The 21,680-nt window shown below is 42.0% G+C and overlaps 1 protein-coding gene across 3 annotated transcripts in view; it reads right to left on the bottom strand.

The window, feature by feature from the left end:
* The window catches only part of CACNA1C (calcium voltage-gated channel subunit alpha1 C), a 490,567-nt gene that overhangs the window by 126,631 nt on the left and 342,256 nt on the right, over positions 1–21,680 (bottom strand). The gene's annotated exons all lie outside the window — the stretch shown is intronic.

Genomic DNA, 21,680 nt, shown 5'->3' with positions numbered 1-21,680 from the left:
GCTTCCTTTCACAGACAAGATGGTCAGTGTCAAGTACCAGGAACAAGACATCAATAGAGAACATGCAGCCAGTGACAGGCAAAAGAAAAAAACAAGGAACTCAGCTTACACATGACATCCACTTCTGTCTGAAAACTTCATCTTGTGAATTAAAAGTACAAAATGAAAACCAAAGGTATACAGAAGTATGAAATATCATAACGGATCATCAGAGGATAACTCTTCCTTGCTTTCTGCTCTTTTTTATACCTGGCTTCTGAGAACACAAAGTTGCTGAATTTAAGTTTATGGGTCAAATACTTTTTCCAGTGATGTCAATGGCAAAACTCTTCTTGTTTAACTGTTTGACCTATTGAAATTGATGAGACTAAGGCAATCGCAATGTGTACCCTGGTTATTCCCTGACCCTTAGAGTCCGAATCTGGACTAGCCTATTTTTGAATGAGGTTCCTTGGATTTCTTCCTAAACTACTCCAATATGTAGAAACTCTTCCAAAACTGTCAGACCTGCTAAAGGAAAGTTGTTGCGGTAATCACATTTCTCTGTTTTTCCCCATCTCTAGAGATTAACAACCTTCATCAAGCACTTGGACATACACTGCCATACCCAAACTAGGATAATCCCTAGACTACATCTCATGGTTTCTGTTTGAGTTTTCATTTGTCATTTGCCCTCTCATGTCCTCCTGCTGCCTGGCTTTTCATGGTCTTACTGAATGGTTATCATCTGCCTGTTATGCACAGAAGTCCTCAGCCCACACAGATCAGAGGTGCATGCACAGAGATGTCTTACAGTGTACTTTGCACTTCCCTAATCCTACTGCTGCAGAAAGCCAAGTATAAGTAAAGTGAGGGATGCAGGTGCAGCGGTACAGAGGCTGAAGAGACTCCTGTGGTTCAGGCTAGCTTGCTGGCACTAGCTCACAGGCATTTATTACACTGCACTGATGGAAAATGTTAACGACAATAAAAAGTATTAAGATGGTATCAAGTATTAGAGGAATGATGGCCTAGAAGTTAAAGGTCAGGACAGACAGGAGATTAGGACTGTATTTCCAATGTGGTATGCTCTCAGCAGGGCAATCACTTACTTTACCCAGCACCTCACATCACCTTCAATATCAGGGGATAATCATGTGTGCAGATGCTGTGAGGTTCATTCGGGCCAGTTAACAACTCCTGAAAATAGAAGACGCTGTAGAAGAGTTGTGTATAAAATGGGGCTGAAAATGAGAGGAAATAGACCAAATACTTCCCAGATGGCTTTCTTATCTGACTCAGTTCTCAGAGACACAGACCTTGTGCCCACACCCCGGCTCCAGTCTAGAAACAAGGCAGGCATTTTTTGCAGTCCGGGTAATTAATTACTGGAACCATGTACTAAGAATTCTGGTGGTAAATCCACCACAGGAATGTTTTAATCAGGAAGAGATGTTTTTTCTAAATGGTGGGCTCTAGTCCAGACCAGAGTTATGTTTAGACCATGGTATACAGAACTATGCCATCTCTATGGCCACTTCCTCCCTGCAATTTTGGGAGCAGAGACAAAGGCAAGAAAGAGGCAAATGTAGATTTCCTCCCACCTGGGCACAAAGCGACTTAGGAGTGGAAATCCTGGTGCCTTGTATCCTGTACCATGTATGTTCAGTGACTCATGCACTCTTACGGGAGTGGTTCCCTGTCAACTTCAAAAAAAATCCTCTGATTATAACCAAATCAGAGATCCCCAGGGGGCTTGGTTCTGCCATATATAGAAGGACCCCACCTCCCAGCCTTCAAGCAGACCATTAAATCTTCCACCTACCACATACTTTGCATTGAAGGTGCTTCAGTGTCCAAACTGCAGCATGGGCAAGGCAGTGATCGATCCCTGTGAATATGATTCAACTGCCCACCTAATACCCTAAGGTATTAGGTCAAGTGACTAAATACCGATGTTGTATACAGGTGACTTCTTGACAGTAGAGAACAACTCCGTCCCCACACTTATCCATCCTAAGCGACAGCAGATCGTTAAAGAGTTGAGAAGGCATTTCCATGAGGCAGTTTGCCTTTTCCTGACTACACCAGGAGCAGCAATCCAGCTAACAGGGCAATGAGTACACAGAGTAGGCAGATCGCTTCAACCAAACCAGTACAGCGAACCACTAACAACAACACGGGGACAGGTCCCATGGAAGATATTATATATTTCACAGAATCATAGAATGGTTTGGGTTGGAAGGGACGTTTAAAGATCATCTAGTCTACCCCTTCTGACATGGTCAGGGACATCTATGACTAGATCAGGTTGTTAAAGCTCTGTCCAACCCGACCTTGAACACTCCCAATGATGGTGCATCCACAACTTCTCTGGCCAACCTGTTCCAGTGTACCTGTTCCTGGGGCAAATCATGGTGGCTTTGCTTACATGGGAATCTCTATTTTTGGATTTATCATCACATCCATAATTCACTCTGGTTGATGAAATGTCCCATTAGTTACATATTCTCTAGGTAGCATAGCAATTTTTTTAAAGGGAAGTGAAACAACCTTTAAAAGGCATGTAAGTATCTCGTGGTTTCAAGAGAGTGCAAGCCATAAGGACCAGTAGGCTTTATACTTTTTCTACAGTTGCTTCTGAAGCCTTTGCACTTCTTACATCTTGCCGCAGCGTGGCTCGTCTCTGAACGTAGACTTTTTCTCCTAGACGACTTAAACTCCAAATTCACGTTACATAGCATTCTTGCAGCAGCTAAAGCAACAACAAAAACTATGTAGCAGCTTCCTTAAAATTAAATCTGAAGGATGCTTCGTGTTACGTTAATTCTAGCTCTGAGACCCAACAGACAGAAATAAGGACAAAAAGTCTGCAGTGTGTGACTGGCTAGACAGACAGATGTGCAAGACCCTTTAACAGTCTCTGTTCCATGTCACTGGCATCAAGCATTGATACTAGCTCTACCATATGTCCCTTCTCCAACAAAATGCCCCATGGACATGCAATGAATTATTAGATGGCAGGTTGCCAAAAGACAGCCAACCACTGAAACAGAAAGCTGGCACACGCAAATACCCTTCTGTGTAGCCCTGAGATAATTTTTCCTTTACACACTTGGAGAATAATATTTGCTCCCAGATCAGAAATATCATTACCACTGTTGCATCTTGCATTTATGACATGTTTGTCATCTCAGCAGTACAAGTAATTCTAATATTCAGATTTACCTCCATGGATTATATAATGTTGCCACGCTTGCTGCTGAATTTCACTTTAATACTGTGACAATTTAAGATCCAGAGAAGATCATGTCTGAGCATAGTCCTTTCACAGATTTTAATGGGACACGTTACTACCCAACAGCATTCATATGGAAAAAGACCCGTAGTGGGTTTTCAGATCAAGAAAAGCAAAAGCAACAATACATTTGATTGTGTTTTCTAATGTGCTCACTTAGACTCCAATTCCTCCAACACTCCAATTTCTACTGGTATTGAATTACTTTGCAAAATATGGGTCTAAATTACCCCTTTTGCCCACACTGGCATTTGAGGTCAGAAGGACCTGACGTCACTCCACCACCATATTTCACCTTATTGTGTCACCTTGGCCATATGACCAAGGCTTTCTGTTCAGTTTCTCTAAAAGGGGGATTATAATTCTGCACTCACCTTGCAAATCTCTCCGAGATCTGCAGATGATAAACATTACAATAAGTGCTAAGTACTATAGTTATTACTGATGCTAATGTCTCCCAGGCGGGACTCTGCAGAACTATAAAGCAAATCTAAAGAGCAAAGAAGTCCTGTGAATTCTCCAGCTGGGATTTAAGATTTCTTCTTCCATCAAGCACAACAAGAACAAATTGCAATATCCAGGCTGCTTCCTTTAACAGAATGTGCATCAAGTGAATGTCTTTGTCTCCAGTAAAAACCCTGCTTCCTGCGGTGCCTCTCATGCCCATCATTTCATGAATGAGTCTATGGGCAGCTGTCAGAATATCAATTGACTCATATTTTTTCAGTAGAGAGCTCTCATTTTAATTAATATGTGAATATTGCCTAGCCTTTCTCTTCTCATTGCTTGTTTTGGAAATGCTGCACTCACTCATCTTATTCATTAATTTAAATAAGATACAGTTTTCATTCTGCTACATGCATGCAGTGTCTTGGGAACAATCAATGAGTATGTTTTTAAATGCAAGCAGCGTGCAGAAAGTAAACTGTGCAGAGGTGATTAGTTTTCTCTAGATCTCCTGATTTTTTCAGGAAAATATACTAGATATGACTGGGGAACTCTTTTGTATTTTCTGTTTTGAAAAGAAGTTCTGCAATAGGAAAGCTTCTACAGGAGAAGAAGAAAGGGAACTTGAACTATATGTGGGATCTTGGTGGTAACACACCTCCCAAAGTTAGACAGAATGCATCAATGAATCCAGAAAAAAAAATATCCAGAAAAATTGTGAAAATACTTGGAAAATGCTTACCAAGGGCTCAGAGGTGAGTGCTCACATGGACAGAATTATACACACAATATTACATTAAATACATGCAATATATACACTTTGCGTAACCTAATTTTGGGTTACGTACAAATGACTGCTATTGCAAGGAGAGCTTGATTCACACTTTCACTCAAGGTCAGCTGCAGAATCCAGGATAGCAATAAAGAGCCATAAAGTGATTGCCAGTTGTATCCACTTCAGTCAAACAGAAGAAGGCTTTTGGTAATAAGATCTTTACACCAGCAAACCAGCGGCAAAGGTGTGCAGCTTATATGTAGTAAGAAGACCTGTCATTACAGTAAAGCCAGGCTGGGTATTGGACTGCATCAGAGAAGACTGATGCAGTGTAGCACTGTTCTATTGAATGGAGCAGTCCAAAGTACTGAGATGGAGTATCATATTGTCAAATGTTTCATTCGTAGACAAATTATATATTTTACAATATAAATAGCAATGTATATCTTTATATAAAAAGACTTGCTTTTACATGTCCTTCTCCCGTACTGCAGTGTCACCATATGCACATACACATCCTATAGCCATGGGCTAAATAAATTTATACCATACATAACCAGGAATAGGAGACATAGCGACATGTATCAATTGTGCAGGCGTGCACAGACAGATTAACAGATCTATCATTACCACATGCAGATTACTGCACACCTATGAATGCATTACCTTGCTACTAATTAATCTTCCTGGGACTTATTTTAGCATAAGAAATTCCTCAGCTACTTTAAACAACTGCCATTTTTCTTCTTTTTATAGCGATATTGACAGTAATACGCTGCGTTCCACAAATACGTATTCATCTCAGCTGGTGAGTGGAATGCACGTTGCACAGAGGACCACACTTAACGGGCACAAACTCCTGGCCCTGCCAAGGGACAGCCTTTGCAAGCTTCGCACATGTTCTGTTCTGTATTTAAAAGGAAAAACTTAAAAATCCGCTTTGCATTTCCCTGCCTGAAGGGCAAAGGTATTCTTTGCATAACCTGTGGTATCTCAAGTATCTCGTAAGCACAGGATGTAGGACTTGCCCAAAAGCAGACTCTACAGAAAGGAGCCTAACTCTCTGCTAGAAAGGGCAAGACAAGCAGTCTCCCTGGGTAACTGGTTGTACTGCTGAGCAAACATCTCAGTCTGCGATAGGAGTCCACTTGCTGCAGAGTATCTGCCTGCAAGTGCAGTGGAAGTAACTCTTAATCCCTGTGGCTGGAGGAGGACAGATGCGCTGGGTCACAGGGTGACAGAGCTGCTACCAGAACAGATCTTGAAAGATGTCTCTCTCCTGATTCTAGATCCTCCTATGACATCCTAAATTGGTTTTCTTGTCTGATAAATGACTTGGATTGTTTGCCTCACTAGGAGCAACAACTAATGTGCCAAAGTGCAAGGCATTTACTTGCCAGGACATGGTTTATAACGCAAGTTTCTGGTGTCAGTCTAATACTTTTTAGCAACCCCTCTGGTTCCCCGCAGAATTCTGAAGCAATTCATTAAAAAAAAAAAAAAAAAGAAAAAAGCACAAAACAATTGAGAATCTATGACTCTTTCAACAGTATTTTGTGATGGTGAACAAATCACAACAGGACATTCTGAATGGTTCTGCAAGATTTCTCTCTCATTCTTTCTGATTTTTAGCAGAGGAAGGCAGGACAAGCAGCAGTGACATCAAATGTGCCTGAATCTACCCTGCCAAAATGATACATGGGCACAAAAAGTAGGAGCATTTCACATGAAAACCAGAAGGATTCTATTACTGCAGGCTGGTCTGGCAGGCGCCTCAGAAATGGGGGCATGAGAGCTGCAAACACTGTAGATAAAGTGTTGGGAAGCAATACAAACATTGATCAAGAACAAAATAACTAACCACAAAGAAAGTGCACTCAAGACAGTAAAATCAACAACTAAAAGAAAAAAAATCCCTTCTACTTTGATTGTTTTTGTCCATCTAATAATCATGACGTTATTCATATTTTACTCACTAGCATTATTATTATTGACAATAACCACCACCTAAGTTTCAAGCATAAATATGGCTTTAAAGCAGGCCACGGGTTTCCTGAAATTCCTGTGCACGGGGGAACTTCTGCATCTGCCCACCCATACAAATATACACCTGGGTGGTGAACCAGTAACTTTGATGAGGATCTCTACTTCAGCAAAAGCATCTTTGTTCTTTCAGTTCACAGCCCTATGAATCTGTCTTCCCTGCAGAGTCCAGGAGAAGCAAAAAATTACAGAAGCTAGTTCCAACTCGATCTGCTTAGGTCATCAGAAACTCTCTAGGGAGTGCTGCTCGTCACCTAGATTGTTAAGCTTCAAAGTGACTGAGATGCAGCTCTGGCTGTTTTATGACATTCCTGCCTATCGCAAGCCATTTCAAGGTGGGTGACGCCTGAAAACTCGGTGAGTGGCCTACGGTTTGTGAGCTAGAGCACATAAGAGGATACACCAGGACAGCAGGGACTGTTTGGATGGCGCAGCGGGTGCGGAATCATGGCCTGGTAGCTCGCAACAGACGTCTTTCCCAGAGGGAGCTCGTATAACCATGCAGCCAGGGAGCTTAGGCAGGAATTGTGCCAACAAGAAGGTAGGTCTCTCTGAGGACTATATCTGGTATAGAAGAAGGAAACTGTTTTCCTGGAGGCTGGCCCTTGTTGCTAGAGCATCACCATTTAAAAAAAAAAAAAGTGAATGTGAGGGAGAAATTGGGCTGCATTATTTCAAAGGACAGGCAGGGCAACTCAGCACAAACTGGGCCACAGGTGAAGGTTCTGTGGGAAAGAACAAGTGACTGAATGTTTTCACCTGAAATACCACTCTGCAAGCTGGAAGAGTAGGGTATGCTTCCTGCATCTGGGAAGACGTAATTTAGGAGTGACTTGCTTAAAATATTTAAGCATTAATACTATCAAGAAATGAGAGCAGCAAGGCCCTGTCCATCTGAGCAGTCCTGTTGCACAGGCAGTGCCCGACAGAGATTAATTCTCTGCAACTGCAGACATTTTCTAATAGCAGTATTCATGTAGGATGTGTAAGAAGGTTTCTGGATGATGCCTTCCTTGATGGTGAACAATCAAGCAATTCAGTTCACCGATTTACAGATACAGCAACGCTCAGATCTAGGTCACTCTGGAGCCAGGGCTGTGTGAAAGTACTGGAGCCCTGTAGCTGGATCACACTGAACAGATTCTATTCAGCTCCATGATGAAAATGGAACTCGCCTCTCCTAGTCTGAAATGTGCATAACATTCTGTTTTGAAACCCTAGTCTGCTACATTTCTTCTGTGCCTAGTAAATAAAATGCTTGTGATTTTGTGTGCTGCTCCTGCATGTGGTGTTCTTTCAGACACTTTTGCTAACATAATGACTAGTCTGATACTAGACACTATTATCACAATATCATATGAGTCAGAAGCATGAGACATGCTAGCTGGGCAGGCTGTGTGTTACTGTGCAGCAAAGAGAAAAGCAAAGAATTGAAGTTAAAGAGTTTACCCTTAAAGTCAGCTTGTCAAACCTGTAATTAAAGCTTTTATACCTCTTGAGTAGGGCATTGAGAATAGGTCAATTACCCCAAGCCAAAGAAACAGGCATCTTATAGTGGCCTTGAAATAATAGATTCCTAGTTTGCAAATACTTCTAGCATGCAGAAGAGTGAGGGACTGATAACAACAGCTTGAGCTAAGCTTAGTGTGGGCAGGTGTTATGCAAGCTTCCCTCACACAGCTGTGTTAAAGCAAGTCATTCGTGACCTGGCATAGCCCTGTTATTCTGCTCGTGGTTCTTCAAACAGCTAGATAATACACTTACATTTTGATCTGCACATCTGTGAGGATCCACGCAGCTCTGTCACTGCATCCTTGTTCTGATGCTTAACCCTTCTGCTACTTCAGCCTGTGGATTTTAATGTAGTTGGTAACATCCTCATTCTGATCTCCAGTGACCTCCGTGTTACCTATCCTTGGGTTCACTATAAGACCTCTATAGTTTGCACTTAGAGGGACACGTCTGACTGCAGTCCTTCCTTAAGTGGGCAAGGAGAAGTGAGATGCATCGTGCTGTGGGTTTGGAACTTCGTAAATGGAAACACGGATGTGAGCAGCACTACGAACACCCATGAGCCCTAAAGCTGAATTTTAATTTAGGCCTCAAGATCTGAAAGGCCAATTCTCTAATCTGTTGACTTATCTCTACAATCCTGCTAACCGAAGAGCTGCTGTAATCAGCAGGCAGACTCAGTGCCACAGCTATTTTCAGTTCAGTTCCCCAGTTGGAAACATTTTCCTTCCCCCGCCACCTCTCCAGGCTTGATGTTGTTTATGAGATAACTGGGATGGAGAGACCTGCTTTTCTTCCCAGGACCAAATACAACTGGAGATTTTTATCCTATTAGCAGACTGTACTGGAGTGGATGGGGTGTTTCTCACCCAATAAGCAGAAGTGAGCGGGCACAGAGCAAGAGTGTGCTGCCGCCTCAGAGCCGTGCCTGTACTGGGGTCCTGCTGCAAGCTTCCCAGGCTTCCCACCAAAGTGCTGAAAAGGGCTGGGCGCCATTCACAACTGTTGGTTCATCTCAGCTGCGCCAGCACTAGCTATCAATTCAGTAACATATATACTAGTTCGGCTGTGTAATGTCGCCCAGACTCCTTGTCTCTGAGCCCTGCCACAGGAACCTCACGGTGTCGCAGGCCTCCTGTCAGTTACAGCTCATTGCGCTGCCTTCACAACAGCAGGGCCAGCTTTCTAAGCCCACTTGCATTTAAAACAAAATACTATTATCTTTGCCTTCTTGTGTGCTCGCTTTTGAATCCGTTTAAGAAAGCAATGGACTAACGGAGCCATCTTGCAGTCAGGGGCAGGGAAGGAGAAGGATGCGACAGTTTCCCCGGGAGAGCTCTGCTAATGCACCTCCTGCCTCCCTCAGCCTGTCCTGGTCTCTTAGAGGCTTCCTAGTTTGACCCCTTCCCACACAAACAAATACAAGGTCTGGGCCTCAGTATTTATCTTCCTGCACAGGGATCTTCAAATTATAATATAAAATATATAAGTGAAGAAGAGATAAGTAGATAGGTCATGATAAATACACACTTAGACCAAGGGGGAAAAAAGCTCATACCAGAACAATTTCTGTTACAGTTGGTCCTATTGCATTCTTCTATCTATCAAGAACACTTTTAAGACATTCAGCTTACAAGATCTGTATTGAAGGTTCTAAATGTACTAAACTTTTACTACATGTCTTTGGACTAATCACACTCAGTTACCTCTTCCGAGGCACCGGATGGCATTTTTGGCATCCCACCTGGGATACGCCCTTCCAACCATCACACCGCAAGAGTACAAGCCCCAGCTGCTATACTTGATCTGTCAGTCACAATGAAGGTCTTGGGTACCATGAAGTGTCTAAACTGTCAGTAGATTAATATGTTTAGGCAGCTGAACCCCATCTATATTATCTTTGGTTTCCTGTAAAAAGGAAGTACATACACATACTTTTAATTTGCGTATATACCATGCCAGGCACACTGGGGCTTTGATCTTGGCTGGCATTACTGTAATACAACTAATTCTCACCCTGAACAGTTGTTTCTAACTCCAAACATGTGCTCCATGTCCCTCAGCTACCATTACTGAACACCACCTCCTGATAGTTCTTTATACCACATTAAAAAATCCTCGGGGTTTCAGCTGCTGTCAGTCCTGCTCACCAATGCTTTCTTCTCAATGAAACGACTCTTATAGGCTACATCTGCCATGATAATTGATTTTCAAACAATGATCATGGGTCATTCTTACTGACTTCAGTAGGAACTGCTGAATACTCCAGAGTGTTTAAAACCACTTTATAAGTGCCCTTATAAAGACTGAAGAGCACACTTTAGGCATCTACTTTTAAAAAAAAAAAAAGGGCCTTGCTGTATAAATACTCAGGTTTGGGGGTTATGGCATTTCTTCCTAAAATTTTTTGTGGAGATCCTGGTACTGAATGCCTTCTATGCCTCTTGAACCATGAGAAATAAAGCATGTTGAATCGGTCAGAAGGTATGGCAATGGCAGTTTTCTCACAGACTGTTCCCTCTAATGTCCTTTCTTTAGAAGTGGAATCGAATCACAGTGTCAGTAGATAAATCTTGACAGCCTGACGAAGTACTTCCCAACAGGCCAGATGGAGATTAATGTATTTGCACAAAGGTGTCTTCCCCAGCTATATAAACAATAGATTCACTTTAAAGCCTTACCTTCAAAGATATTTCTCTTCTCTTCTCAACATATTAGTACTATATTAGTACTATAAGAGGATTCCTACATCAACATAAGTCTCTCTTCCAGCAGGCAAAACAGACGTGTTATCTCACCAGTCTTTGCTGGAAAATAGTTTTTATAGTAGATAAACTTGATGCCCTATCAACATTAATGTCAGCCTCTATATGCTGTAGCTGGTCACACATCACTGCTGTAGCAGTTCTAAAAGCAATGTTGTTTGTGCTCCAGGTTACAAGAGTCAAGGAAGGGAGAAACTGGGAAAAACTGTAAGTTGAACAACACAAGACAGATCCTCAGTTGCAAGAGAGCAAGGGTGCGCACAGACCACCACAAAACTTTTTCAGTCAGAGAGTATCTTATACAAAGAGTTTTTTTCCCAGACATGAACTACAGCAGCCGGGGAGCCTATCTAATTTATGTAGCTTTTGATGCCTGCAAGGGAGTAAGAAGAAAAATTGAGCCTGCAGGCAGAAATTAGCACAGTTTTGGAGTTTGCTCTCCACAGTGCCCTCCCTTCTTCCACACAAAAGTGGCAGCAGTGGCACAGAGATTTGGTAGATGCTCATTGCAGTGACCCTTTCAGAGTCAGTCAATTATCTCAGAGCTGTCACTATTCACCACCACGCACTCAAGGAGCTGGCTGCTGGAGTCAGACACATGCCTGAATTTGGCCCACCTTCCCCAAACTGAAGAGTTACTCTGCTCTACTTTCTAGAAATGCTTTTCCCACTTCTTCAAACAACATCAGGCCTTCCGATGCTATGCTGGAACAAAGTACTGCAGAATTATAGATTATGTTGACCACAGCTTTGTCCTGAGGCTTTCTGAATACTAGCAGCTTTTTCTTCTTTTGCTCTCCATTCAAACAAAGGAAACAAATTGTTCTATCCATACTGCGCTTTGAGATAAAATGCAGACTTGAGCTAAACTGCTTCTACATCTCATTAAGTTAGATGGGATTTACCTACTCTCAGCAGTAACTATCAGCAGAGGAGGAAGGGGAAGAAGGTTTTCAAATGGTTGCTCGCTTTTTGTTTTATGATCAAAGCTTCCTTTCAGCCAGAAAGAGAGAAACTGGGAAGTTGTGAAATCTACAGAACAATGAACCTAAATGCTGCTTTTTGATAAAAGCTGGATTGTTAAATTATGTTACTAATAAAAACCAAACCCGTTGATTAACTTACACAAAGTGAACCATCCATACATTCAGGGGAACAAGAAAATTGTATCTATTAAAGTGATTAAGATGATTGCGGTGAATTCCTATAGGAGGAAAATAGTTCAAAACCACCCTGATCAAACCTGTAAATGCCTTACATGATACAATGCAAGGTCAAAACTCTGGTCTACAGAGTAGTGAATGGTGTGAGACTCTGGCACTGAGTGGGTGGGTGACCTGGGAGAATATTGTTTAGCCTTCCTGTGCCTTTTTCTTTAAATTAGACAAAAGAGCCCAGAACAACATTTGTCCCCTCTCCAAATATATTAAAGAATCAACGTTGTATATGAAGCTTTTCTAAGCACAACTTAAACCCCAAAGTTTCTAATTTCACTTTATTGAAAAAACTAGGTTTCTTCCTAAGTACTTCCTCTTTTCTCCTCTTGGAAACAGGGAGAAAGAGAAAGCAATCAAGGATAAGGCCCTACTGTTTCCTTACTTTTTCACTCACAATAAAATGAAAGCAACACATGAAGACAGTCAGGAGGGAAGCCTACCCTCAATTTTGGTTTTATTCCAATAGGAAAAAGTAAAATGTTAGCACCATAGTTTTGTTGACATTGAAGGAACGTGGAGCAAAAGTGGAAGCAGATTCACCCTAAATGATCTTTCTTCTATTACTTCAGCTGCACAGAAAGTTACACAATCAAAATGACACTTTTAAAAGGCAGCTTTACTTTCTCCCACCTACAGCGCTGAATATCATTGCCCTAGGTACTCTGCTACTGGGTCACTATGAAGCCTCACAAATGCTTTCCCATTGTTTTCTGATATATGGGGTTTTTTTCCTTTTTAGGAAATAAAAGTTTATCTGGGTCCGATCCCACATTTCCTTAAGTACAGTTATGGAAGCAAAAAGTTTGTAATGACAGCGGGTCAAATTCATGCCAGATACAACTGCATTTTAGCCAGTGGAATTATGCACTGGGCAAACAGTACTATCTGGACTTTTCAGTCTTGTGAGCGATTTCAGATCCCGAATATCTCATGCTCTCCCTTTGGTGGATGACAGTTACACAATATTGAAGTCATGTGTGAGCACAGAGAAGCCTCTGGCGCATCAAGACCTCACATCGGGCAACATTTTCAAGTGCTGACACTTGCATGTTTTGTTACTGACCTCAGATGAAACAGATTGGGGCCCAAGTCCTTACCCAGGCAAAATCCCCAGCAACTTCAGTAGAACTTTTGCCTAAGGACTGCAGGAGTGATTCAGCCCAATGTGGTAACAAATGTCCCAGAAGCTTTTTCTAGGCGGCATGCTAATTATAGACTCAAGCTTGACATCTGTAGCACAAACCCATGCAGCATTTTGCAACCTGAGCTTCTCTGTGAAGAAGAGAACCACACAACAAAACCAAAGCTGACTTACAATTTACAAAGGTTTTTTAGCAAGTGTCCTCAAACTGTAGTATTTACATTAAAAGCAGTGTGTGAGCTACTTCAAAAGATGGCAAAGTAGAAAAATGCCACTGGGACTGTTTTCTACAGAGCATGCATTGGGCACAGCTGGGAGTTGCTGTCACTCCTGTCAAAGTAAACCATGTTTTGGAACCTCCGCAGCTGACTACATGGAGTCTTTTTCCCCTAGAAGAAACTGGTGGTGCAGTGAACACCAAAAAGCACTTCTTTTGTCCCTCTGTCTCCAGGTGAAAAAGAATAAATCTATCACAGCTAGTAAACTCCTTGTGAAACACCTATCAGGTGCCCTTGTGAAATGCCTACAATTGTTGGCATTGCAGCTAATCTTTTCTTAGTTAGCAGATTATTATGTTCCACATCAGTGGACAATGATAGAAGTAGATGACATAGTGCTTTCTTCCCCTTTAGATGAGGTTTTGACAGATAATAAATCACTTTACAACACTGGCTTTTATTTCCTTGTAGTTACGCATGGAAAGCAAAATGCAACCAGGTTCTACGATACCATTCTCAAACTACCAGCTGGTATTGGAGGAACTAAACTGATAAAGGTTTCATTTTTTCAGCCTGTCTCTCTTACAACTTTTGCTTAGATGCTTAAATCCCATGTGAGCACCCTGTGGTTTTTTTAAATTGCTTTTTGACAATAGGCAAAAATCCTCTAAAATATCAAGCTGTACATGCCCGTCAAGGTGTGGTTGCCATGTGTATGTGCAATAAATAAATAAATTCTGCAGAATAAATCAGGGTGAACTGACTTGCTGTCAGCAGACAAGTTCAAGTGTGTTTCAAGTGTGTTCTGTTAAACAGGAGACAAAAATTAACCCAGTACACCATCTTTTTGCTTGCAGAGTAAGACAACATGAGTTTTTAGGCAGTGATGGTCAAGACTGAATTTAAAATAGAGATCTTGTAAATATACTGTCTCTCATTTTCCCTTCTGCATCTTCCATGTTAATTCCCTAGCTGTGTACTTCCTGATTAAATTTCATCACAGAAAACGGACCAAGAGTTTTTTAGGCCACCCTGAAATTTTAGCCTGTAACCAAGTCTTTGAAAATCCTGTTATGTACTTTCTACCTTAGTCATTATCCCACAGCACCATGCTATTTCTTCAGTAAAAAGCTGCTTCCTTGTCACTACACTAAGCACATGATTTGGAGGCCACAGAGCAAGCTTTACATTTTACTAAATGTAAAAATTGAACAAGTTGGTGTTCTTTTACCTTGGTATCCTGATTAGATCTGTACACCAAACTCTCTCCAGCCAACAGTTTCAAACTGCTAACTTTCACAAAGGGTTGCACAGGATTTAGTAACAGCTTTCATTAAAGTCAACAGAAAGTGTTTGGTACATGGCCTCACTGACATCAACGGAGTCTCCTTGTGGTATAAAAGTTCACTTTGCAAAAAGGAAGTCAAGTCAACAGGAATTGGATAGATAAGTCCTAAAAAGCCTGAACTTTTAGAGAAAGGTGGTCATGCTTTTATCCCTCTTATGTAATAGAGTCAAACTACTATCGGAGCTCTTGGGGACAAAACCCTGTTTGGCTTGAAATTACTGAGGCTTCTATTTCTAGAGTTCTCAAATTCTTCTCTTCTCCTGTCTGAACCACCAACTCTCCTGTTCTTGTTTCCAGCCCAATGTTCAGAAGCACAAAGCATTTCCATGAAAGACATAGATTTTTCCCAAAGTTCTAATGGTCCAAGAAGTCCCATTTTCTTCTAAAAGTTTTACTATTGCAGCTGAAAACTTCCTCCCAGTCTCAAAATCATTTTCTCCTAGGGAAGACTCTCACAAGCCTGTGATTAAATGCACTCTACTGCCTAGTCATGACTAGTGCTGTTCACAAGTAACATCGTTTGTAGGAGTGAGACAAAATCTGTGGCCCATCAAAAAGTCAGGTTGCAGCTGATCCCTCCCTTAGAGACAGTGAACTCAGATGTTAACAAACATTTCCAAAGGTCACTAAGGCACTACAATAATTGCTCTGAAGGTGAAGATTCAAGACTATTTCTTTTTAAACAGTTTAGATTTTTACTATATTTTAATGATAATTCTTAAATATGTGATTCACAGAGGCGCTGATTGGCTTGGCCTTGGCCAGCGGCGGGTCCATCTTGGAGCCGGCTGGCGTTGGCTCTGTCAGACACAGGGGGAGCTTCTAGCAGCTTCTCACAGTAGCCACCCCTGTAGCCCCCCCACTACCAAAACCTTGCCACACAAACCCAACACATTCCACTCCTCGCCTCTGTGAATCACATATTTAAGAATTATCATTAAAATATACATCCAACACAAAAACTACACACACAGAGATCACATCGACGAGGACAAAGAAAAAAATAATTCCCCCCACCGGAATCAAAACAACGCTATCACAACACCAAACAAGAGCGGACAATACACACAGAATCCACCTCTCGTCCCTTCACCGCTATTTCACTCTCAAACTACGTTCAGTCAATATTTTGCCCGTTACCCCCTCCAATCACCATCCTTATCTAGATTTTCTCGAGCCCCACGTTGGGCGCCAAAAAGGGCTGACGTGGTTCAGCCCCAGCCGGGTGCCACGCGCCGCTCGCTCCCCCCTCCCCCGGCGGGCTGGGGAGGAGAACGGAAAAACAACGGCAAAGGCTCAGGGTTGGGGTAAGGGCAGGTTACTGGGACAGCAAGGGAGAGGGGAACAATCAACAACAGCACTGGTAACAGATATTCACAGTGGGTGATAACAGAGAACAATTTACCGATCCGACCGACCGGACGCTCAGCCCGTCCCGGAGCCACGCCGAACCCGCCCCTGCCTGCCCAGCCCCTTTTATGGTGAGCGTGACGTCACACGGTATGGAATAGCCCCCGGCCAGCTCGGCTCACCTGTCCTGGCTCCTGGTGAAATTAACTCTGTCCTCGCCAGAACCAGGCCATTATTCTAGAACCTGCCTGTATTTCTGTACTTTTTTGTCTTCAGTTGGGCACTTTCTATTTCCGCTTTAACTGAAGGATAAATCTGCATGTACAGTCAACCCCCTTCCCACACCTTTCATTACTTAATATACTATCTGAAGTATTGCTATATGCTTTTGATAGGCAACGCATTGATTTGTACTGTTTTTTCTGCTGTGTTACATGAAAACCTGATTATCTACAGCCATTAGTCCCATTACAATAGAACCCTGGAATATGATTAGACTTTAAATTTTTGTAGGGTAAGCTACTTGCAAATCAGCTCTTGAATTTATGGTACTACCTTGAACGTAACTAGAAGATTGAGTTGTCTTGAATCACAGAATGCCTTTATTATCAGTGGGCTCTGTTACTCTTAGGGACTCTGTTGACATTAATGTGGTCATACTCACATTGCAGCACCAAATAGAACTCAAATAGAAGGAAATAGAGGGCAAAATCTGAGCAATCAGAAACATCAAATTACTTCTCCCTGCCCATTCACAGCTTCTTCCTGACCCCAGCACAGTCAATGGGCATTTTGCCAATTAATTTCAATAGGAGGAGAATCTGGGTTGGATTGAGGTTTCCTGCTTCTGCCTACAGCAGCACAGATGCATTCCAGACTACTCTCAGGAATAAAAAAAAATTTAAAAAAAAAAAAAGGGGCAAATTCCCAGTTACTGTGGCAACAGGAGGGACGGTTCTCTTTGCTATCATGTAATTTTGAATTTCAGTAGCTGTTTTGTGCCATGACATGTGTTTCTCTCCTCTGTCAAATTAATGTTTTCTTCCTGTGTGGAAGGCCCATCAGGGAAAGAGTATAGAAGAAAACCATCAACACAAACAGCCCCCAGAAGCCTTTTCACATTTCCCACCTCCTATCTACCATAATGGCAATAACATGTTTGCAAACAACAACGAAAAACTGCCTCAAACATGTACTTCCCAAAACACAGAGAATGAATTCAGCCTGCTCTGTGAATGGCTCTCAATGCACGTAAGAGAAGACTGGTAATAAACTGCCTCAGAAGAATGCCAAGACCTCTGCTATGGAGAGCACCAGCTAAAGGCTGCACAGATTGTTTGACTCTGGCTGCATTTATTTTCCTTTCTTACCCTTTCCTCCACTAAGGTCCTGGGTGTTGTACTCCTTGGACTTGTTGATCATTTCATTAAGGGCTGTAAATACCCAATGAGACTTAGGGCAAGGTTTGACAGCTTCAGGAAAGCAGCGGCACGTACAAAATATGACTGACGATGCCTTAAGGACTGGCACAGCAGTCAAACCAAATGGGGATGCAAGTGAATTTATCTTCCCTTCCACCTTGTGTCCTCTGTTTTGCAGGAGGCAGTTCCCATGCTGACAGGCAGACAGCCCTCTCTACAGAGTAAGAAGACAGCAAAACCTGCCTCTGCAGTCAAGGGCAGAGAAGAGACTGGAAACATATGTTCTCTGTGTTTGGGATGATTCAGTTCAGGTAGACTACCTGGATCAGAGCCCAGATGGTGTAAACTGCTGAATCTCAGAGTTTACATTACCTGAGACTCTAGTTTAATAAGTATATTTTAATTAAACTTCTGAACTCTACTGATATTCTTTGTAACCTTCCCAAACCTCCAAACAACCTCCAAGGGGAAACAGGAACCAAACACTGATGTGACTTCTTTAAAGTAATGACGTGAATCACTGTCAGAGTTCAGGCAGGAGCCCACATCTCCTCAGCATCAGTACAATATAACTGATGCAAAGGCAACCCTTGAAGTTTATTGAGCTAAAACAACAGCTTAATGAGGTCTGAATGGCCCTGTGCACTTCAGTGAATTGTTATCTGCAAGGGTCAGGGTTGATACCTTAAAAGTCAACATTAATTAATTAATCAGTGGACAAAGTGTGCTGGAAAGGGGCAGTAATACTCTTCTGTGGAGTTCAGGATGTTGTACTAGAGACAGAAGGCTGTGAGCTTTGAAGAGCACTTGAGAGAAAAGCACACTGAAGCCACATCTGAGGCAAATGGGCTCTTTCAGCAAGAGCTAAACACAAGAAGACAAGGAAGACATTGGAGCCTCAGCAATGCAAGCTCAGCGCTGCTAGTAGGTGGGATTCAAATGTCTTGGGGGCATTCAAGCCAAAGGGATTCCCGAGGGCATTTACAACTGTGCCATCTGTCCCTTATAGTTGAAGCTTATTTTGTAGATGGTTTTCAAAAGAGAATTAATACCATCTTTCTCCCTCAGTTTAACCCTACTGGTGATTGACTCCTGGCATGAATGCCAAAACACTCAACACAGTAGATAACACACCAAAAAACCCCACCTAACCCCAAACAAAACACCTTTTCACTTACTCCTGGTACCTTTTTTGTGGTATTATCTTAAGCTGAAGCCGTTAAAGAAAGGGTCTCTACTTCTTGATTTGATTTTTTACACGGTGTTCATTCAACCCATTTTGTATCAGATCTATCAAGCCCTGAGAGCAGTACAGCTGCAAAAGTGACTTAGGGTCAGGAAAGCAGACAGGCCTTGTCGGAGCTGGTCAGTACACCAGTCTCCATCACCTGAGTGGGTTGAGATGGTTCTGCAGAAGGTATGTTCGTGGGCAGTAGGAAAAGCAGGATGTGGAATCACATAGGTAGGTACAGTAAGTATACCGGCAGTTTCTTCCCATGTGACATACATGACAGATAAAAATGTCAACCAATGAAGTGACTATGACATCGTCGTAGAGGACATCTGCAAGCTATTTGGCTTTGAAAATACATTCTCACTTGTCACATGAATAAAGATTGAAATTCAGAAATATCAAGAAATACAATGGAGCTTATACAATATGGTACCTGCAATTGTGCAAAAGTAAATAGAACAGCCTACTGGAAAAGAAAAATTAATGCGATTTATGAAATACAAAAGGCCAAAGTGTAAGCTCCACAACTCTGCTCGGTGGGGGCATGCATTCGGGTATGTTTATTGGCTTCGGAGTGGGGGAGTGTTGCTCTTTACCGTCTGCACCCAAAGGCTATTTGCTTCCTCACCAGAGGATGGCAGCACAGAGACCCTTTACTTCCATAGTCAGAAAAGCCTGTGGCGGGAAGATAGAGGTACAGCACTGGATAGCACACCAAAGCTAGAAGGATTAATTTGACGTTCATAGATGCAGGCCACAGGTGCTAAGAAGACTACTGCTATCAACGGCCTGCTCTAGATGGAGCACATATGTCAAAATAATAGGCAAATAAACTTCATGGAGTGACCTGTTTGCTTGGTCTCTGCTATTTTGTGCAGAGACTTATGACCATTGTCCCCAGTACATGGCCAAAATCAGTCCACAGCCTTCCTTCACATCCAGAGCAATTCCTCTCAAAAGAAGCACAATTCCACTGTGTAGCGCTAGGTACTGCAGACATCTGTTCCCAAGCCTGATCTGTCACGGAACAAAAAGCAGATAATGTGACCCAAAGCCACAGCGTCACAGAGAACGATACGCTGCGTGCTAGGGACTAGTCAGCAACCGCTGCCCTTAGACCTGACACTTGGAACCAATGGCACTGAAGAGACTGTATTCGTTAATAGTTTGGAAAAGAAATGGGTAGCAAGTTAGTTTGCTAATGCTATGTAATTCTGTCATTAACAGCCAACCGGGAGAAACACTAGACATCTTGTCAGATGTAAGAGGATTAATTTTATAAACCATGTCTTACAAAACTCACCTTATTAAACTGAACAGGAAGAACTGAAAGTAAGCCGAAGATATGTTATCTTCCAGTTCTTAACATCACCCCCCATAAAAGGAGCTTGTTAGCTCAGATGTGGATTGACCCCACCCCACAGTGCATGCAATGAATCTGCATCTTACATATTCCATAACTTTTTTAACAAAGCACTATTATTTTTGTGTTAATTAAAAAGGAAATCTTCAGATCTGCTAGTAACCAAGGCAAGTTCTCACCACACTACCTTACCACTATGGCTACACTTTTCTTTAGCAGGAAGGTCTCTAAGAGAAAATGTGATAAACACAACCCAATTCCCACTGAAGTCAAGGGAAAGTCTCCTGGTGACTGCAGTGGAGTTGTGTGCAACCCAGTCCTTGGCCTCCCTACTCAGCTGGCATATAACAACCAGAGCCCACTGCGGTAGCGTTATTTTTTGTTTGGGTTTTTTGGTGGTTTTTTTTTAATGGGGAATTCTGTCTATGAATAAATTAATTGGGATCACCAGACATAAACTTCCATGTATTATATGCCACAGAGCAGCAAATTTTGGCCATGAATAATAAATTCATTTGTGAGTGATTACTGAGGTTAAATTGTGAAAGTAAGCTATATGCCCTGTAAAGACACCAGCATAAAAATCAAAATAACCTGACTGGGGAAAGTCTGAGCAAGTCACCCTGGTGACTTCTTCAAGTCCAGATACCTAAGTATCCTGGGTATAACCTGATATTAATGACCCCACATTTTTTTTCTAGAAGAACTTAAATGTTCTGGCAGCAACAGTGAGTAGTGCTTACTCCCCAAAAGATCATGAGCATCTGATGCAAATCTTGCTTTACTCTGTAGACACAACTTTCCCATGTCCAATCTCCTAGATATATGTTTCTGATTGGATCACCCCATGGATTTTGTTTGGTAGAAAGAGTGATCTCTAGCGAAATGTTTCATGTCTTCTCTTCCACAAGCAAACCAGCAAAATGCACATTTCCATAATGAAAGCTAAGAGTAGAGCCATTGTCCATGAACTGTGTAACTGTCTTAAAGGTTCCAACTCTGACATTTCCCAAGTGCACAACCCGCAATGATAACTGCTAAGTGTTTCTGAACTGTTACACAGCCTGTATTGGAAAAAAGAGGAAGTGGAAGGAGAAGATTCAATGAAGGTAATGGAATGTAGGGAATTGCTGCTTTCTTCAAGCCCTTCCTTCTTCAGGAAGTCTAATAAGAAGAGATAGTTGGTGAATTCTCACTTTGCACAAACATCTTGTCAAGTCCAGAGCAGAAGAATAAGAGATAATTCTTACAAGAAATGTCTGAGAGCTTAATTCCAGCCTGGAAAAAGCAAACCAATTCCACCAATTTCAATGGAGTTACAGATGGCCCACTTAATGTACAACAGGGTTGATTTGGCCCTTCTCCCATACGTAGCACTGCTTTGCCTAGAAACCTTTGCTTTCAAAGTAATTAACCATGTGTAAACAGCCTGCAACACTGAACTGCAATTAAATAAATTAATAGGAGACAGATGTATATTTTAAAACTTATCTCAGTAGTGGACTTTAACAGCAAGTATTGATCTTTTTCCTGTTTAATATCAGGATCTTACATCAGTATCACAGACAA

The sequence above is a fragment of the Grus americana genome, chromosome 1 (assembly GCF_028858705.1).
Source record: "Grus americana isolate bGruAme1 chromosome 1, bGruAme1.mat, whole genome shotgun sequence".
NCBI classification, from domain to species: domain Eukaryota; kingdom Metazoa; phylum Chordata; class Aves; order Gruiformes; family Gruidae; genus Grus; species Grus americana.
Note: the sequence above shows the minus strand (reverse complement) of the source record. Positions and strands in the feature narration are given on the sequence as shown.